The sequence below is a fragment of the Oratosquilla oratoria genome, chromosome 1 (genome assembly GCF_046742065.1).
Source record: "Oratosquilla oratoria isolate Oo_2021 chromosome 1, ASM4674206v1, whole genome shotgun sequence".
Taxonomy (NCBI): domain Eukaryota; kingdom Metazoa; phylum Arthropoda; class Malacostraca; order Stomatopoda; family Squillidae; genus Oratosquilla; species Oratosquilla oratoria.
Window position 1 is genome coordinate 119,951,231 of NC_134777.1, and position 5,000 is coordinate 119,956,230.

At 47.5% G+C, this 5,000-nt stretch overlaps 2 protein-coding genes across 10 annotated transcripts in view; one reads left to right on the top strand and one right to left on the bottom strand.

Moving 5' to 3' along the window:
• The window catches only part of MCU (mitochondrial calcium uniporter), a 928,441-nt gene that overhangs the window by 747,459 nt on the left and 175,982 nt on the right, over positions 1–5,000 (top strand). The gene's annotated exons all lie outside the window — the stretch shown is intronic.
• Positions 1–5,000, bottom strand: part of LOC143025701 (uncharacterized) — a 153,386-nt gene that overhangs the window by 88,116 nt on the left and 60,270 nt on the right. The gene's annotated exons all lie outside the window — the stretch shown is intronic.

Sequence of the window (5,000 nt, forward strand, 5' to 3'; positions counted from 1 at the left end):
ATATCAATTAATATCAATTATACATTCTATTAATTCTATATACAGTATATAATCTATATAGAAAAAGATATATATTTCTCTTACACAAAGGATATATTATATCATGCAAACAAGTATCTATGAAAATCCATGTGAACAAGTTGTATAGACACGGTAAAGGAAACATGGACTGGAGGTGAAGCTTTATTCCTGACGTTTCGTCTAACGACTTTCTCAAAGGAATGAGCATACTAGAAACATACAGAGATTATAAACCCGCCTTATGGCTCAAGGGGGTGTACGAGCGTATAGCGCTGCGTCCTGATTGGCCCGCTGAGACAGCCAATCACGAAGCGCTATATTCGCTGAGGATTTGGCCCAGGTGAAGCTCCCAGCCTTATTGTTGATATTCGGACGAGTGGTGATGTACGCAGCTTCTATAGATTTTCTGATCTTCTTATCCATACCTTCGTGTAGAATCTCGGCTCGGTTCCATTGTGGGAGGTGCCCAGACTCGTCAACATGCACCACCATTGCGTTGGTGAGTCTATGGTGACGGAGGTCGGCCTTATGCTCCCTGATTCTAGTGTTAAGGCCCCTCTTAGTCTCTCCGTAGTATGCTTTATCGCATGATGTGCATGGGATCTTATATACGACGCTGTCTTCTCTCCCCCTCATCTTAGTCCCGCTTTTTAACATGTCACCAATCTTCGTCCCCGATGTTACGGCTGCTTTAACTTCCGTGCCCCTGAGCATTCTAATAATGTCTCCTACCTTCTCAGAGTTAGGAAGCGCCATGTATGATGTTTTTGTGGTGGCGTTGCCTTCTCTTAACCTGCTTGTGTGGATTATTTCTTCCGCTCTTCGTCTTAAGCTCAGGATTAAGCCCTTGGGGTAGCCAAGCTTCAAGAAGGCCGCGATGATGTATTCGATTTCCTCCTCCAGGAACTCCTCGCTGCATATCCTGTAGGCACGCAGGAAGAAGCCCATGACTACCCCCTTTTTCGTCCTCTCATTGTGTGCCGACAGGTAGTGTATGAAGTCGTCACGGTTCGTAGGCTTTCTGTAAACCCTGAACAGGAGGCCCTCAGTTGTCTTTATTAATAGGGTATCCAGAAACGGAAGCTTTCCCTCTTCTTCCTCTTCAATAGTGAATTGGATCTGCGGATTCACTCTATTTAATTGACTCCTGACGTCATCCAGGTCTGTCCTGTTCGGAGCGATTATAAGAACATCGTCCACGTACCTGAGCCATATTGCCCTCCTTCCTATGATATGAGAGTAGTGGTCCTTCTCTTGGACCTCCATGAAGAGGCAAGCAGCCACGGCACTCAGAGGTGACCCCATTGCAAGGCCACTGTGTTGAAGAAACTCCTCTCCCTCGAAGGTGAATGAACCAAAGTTTACGCACATGGATACCAGCTTCATGAAGTCTCCCCTGGGCAGCGGCAACTCCTCCTCGTCCATGTTGATGACCACTCTCCACACTGCCTCCAGAGCGCCATCTGTGGGAACTTGTGTGAATAAGGATTTCACATCATAGCGAGGAATTCCTGGAGGAGGAAATCGAATACATCATCGCGGCCTTCTTGAAGCTTGGCTACCCCAAGGGCTTAATCCTGAGCTTAAGACGAAGAGCGGAAGAAATAATCCACACAAGCAGGTTAAGAGAAGGCAACGCCACCACAAAAACATCATACATGGCGCTTCCTAACTCTGAGAAGGTAGGAGACATTATTAGAATGCTCAGGGGCACGGAAGTTAAAGCAGCCGTAACATCGGGAACGAAGATTGGTGACATGTTAAAAAGCGGGACTAAGATGAGGGGGAGAGAAGACAGCGTCGTATATAAGATCCCATGCACATCATGCGATAAAGCATACTACGGAGAGACTAAGAGGGGCCTTAACACTAGAATCAGGGAGCATAAGGCCGACCTCCGTCACCATAGACTCACCAACGCAATGGTGGTGCATGTTGACGAGTCTGGGCACCTCCCACAATGGAACCGAGCCGAGATTCTACACGAAGGTATGGATAAGAAGATCAGAAAATCTATAGAAGCTGCGTACATCACCACTCGTCCGAATATCAACAATAAGGCTGGGAGCTTCACCTGGGCCAAATCCTCAGCGAATATAGCGCTTCGTGATTGGCTGTCTCAGCGGGCCAATCAGGACGCAGCGCTATACGCTCGTACACCCCCTTGAGCCATAAGGCGGGTTTATAATCTCTGTATGTTTCTAGTATGCTCATTCCTTTGAGAAAGTCGTTAGACGAAACGTCAGGAATAAAGCTTCACCTCCAGTCCATGTTTCCTTTACCGTGTCTATACAACTTGTTCACATGGATTTTCATCTGTCTTCATACGGTAATGGCGAACTGGACAATGTGGAGAGGGAGCTGCATACGAGGAGGAAACTGCAGAGTCTTAGGAACCGAAGAGCTTTCCTACTAGATTGCATCGCTGAGCAAGTGGTCCCAAAATCAACGCCACAACACCTCAGATGTGATACCACACCATTCTCTAGGAGTGCGAGGATATACTTAGAAGAGAGCTGCAAGCAACTTCAGTACGGGGTAGAAGAGATCAAGTACAATCTGCAGCATACACATCTCCCCAACCACCTGGTGACAAGACTGAAGGAGGAGAATACAGCACAGAAGATGAGGCTCCAGCGAAAATTACAGGTATTGTGTGCGAGCAGCGAATGGAGGAAGGTGGGGAGACCGGATTTGATCAACAACATGTCAACTAGACCCTAGAAGAACACGGAAACCGAGGCTTTATCCCTGGGTCTCAAGTTTGACACAGGGATTGGTAACAAGAGCTTTACGGACTACACCTTAAAAAACAGTATTTGGTCGGACACCGAGGCCGAGAAGGGATTCAAGCAAGGGGTCACGGCATGCTGCATAGCCCTCTCTGCCAGTACTCCGAGATCCCTTCCGCGCAGATACATCTCAGCGCTGAAGGAACTCGGTAAGGACAACAGCATTTTCATCTCACAAGCAGACAAAGGGGGCGGCGTCGTGATCATGGACAAAGCAGATTACGTGAGGAAGATGGAGCAATTGTTGGAAGATGAAGACACGTACACGAAGAAACGTCCAGGTCACGCCAAGGAGGAAGCTATGGTTTTTAACGGTAAGGTGAGAAAGATTTTGGGAGGCTCGGAGATGGGACGCAGACTAAAACACCTAATCGAGGAGGACCCTCGCCCGCCAACAATGAGGGGTCTTCCCAAGACCCACAAACCAGGGGTCCCCATGAGACCTATCACATCAGGGATTGGCAGTGCCCCCCACCGACTAGCGAAGGTTTTGGCCAAGCCCCTATCTAAAGCCATGGGATCCATAAGTGGATCTCATTTAAGAAATTCAGAGGACCTGCTACGCAGATTAAAGGGGACAAGCATGAGGTACAAGAAAATGGCCAGCTATGATGTGAAATCCTTATTCACACAAGTTCCTACAGATGGCGCTCTGGAGGCAGTGTGGAGAGTGGTCATCAACATGGACGAGGAGGAGTTGCCGCTGCCCAGGGGAGACTTCATGAAGCTGGTATCCATGTGCGTAAACTTTGGTTCATTCACCTTCGAGGGAGAGGAGTTTCTTCAACACAGTGGCCTTGCAATGGGGTCACCTCTGAGTGCCGTGGCTGCTTGCCTCTTCATGGAGGTCCAAGAGAAGGACCACTACTCTCATATCATAGGAAGGAGGGCAATATGGCTCAGGTACGTGGACGATGTTCTTATAATCGCTCCGAACAGGACAGACCTGGATGACGTCAGGAGTCAATTAAATAGAGTGAATCCGCAGATCCAATTCACTATTGAAGAGGAAGAAGAGGGAAAGCTTCCGTTTCTGGATACCCTATTAATAAAGACAACTGAGGGCCTCCTGTTCAGGGTTTACAGAAAGCCTACGAACCGTGACGACTTCATACACTACCTGTCGGCACACAATGAGAGGACGAAAAAGGGGGTAGTCATGGGCTTCTTCCTGCGTGCCTACAGGATATGCAGCGAAGAGTTCCTGGAGGAGGAAATCGAATACATCATCGCGGCCTTCTTGAAGCTTGGCTACCCCAAGGGCTTAATCCTGAGCTTAAGACGAAGAGCGGAAGAAATAATCCACACAAGCAGGTTAAGAGAAGGCAACGCCACCACAAAAACATCATACATGGCGCTTCCTAACTCTGAGAAGGTAGGAGACATTATTAGAATGCTCAGGGGCACGGAAGTTAAAGCAGCCGTAACATCGGGGACGAAGATTGGTGACATGATAAAAAAGCGGGACTAAGATGAGGGGGAGAGAAGACAGCGTCGTATATAAGATCCCATGCACATCATGCGATAAAGCATACTACGGAGAGACTAAGAGGGGCCTTAACACTAGAATCAGGGAGCATAAGGCCGACCTCCGTCACCATAGACTCACCAACGCAATGGTGGTGCATGTTGACGAGTCTGGGCACCTCCCACAATGGAACCGAGCCGAGATTCTACACGAAGGTATGGATAAGAAGATCAGAAAATCTATAGAAGCTGCGTACATCACCACTCGTCCGAATATCAACAATAAGGCTGGGAGCTTCACCTGGGCCAAATCCTCAGCGAATATAGCGCTTCGTGATTGGCTGTCTCAGCGGGCCAATCAGGACGCAGCGCTATACGCTCGTACACCCCCTTGAGCCATAAGGCGGGTTTATAATCTCTGTATGTTTCTAGTATGCTCATTCCTTTGAGAAAGTCGTTAGACGAAACGTCAGGAATAAAGCTTCACCTCCAGTCCATGTTTCCTTTACCGTGTCTATACAAGTATCAATATATTAACTAATATCAACTAGTACCAACTAGTACTAACTAGTCAGCTCTTTCCAGTATTTTAATTACCACCAGTGTGCCAAATAACTCTAGTAGGATGCAAACTAGTACTAGCAGCGTGGACCAAAATACATTTAGACCTAGAAGTTGTATAACAGAAAAAATATATGTATGTGTTTGTGTACTTATGTG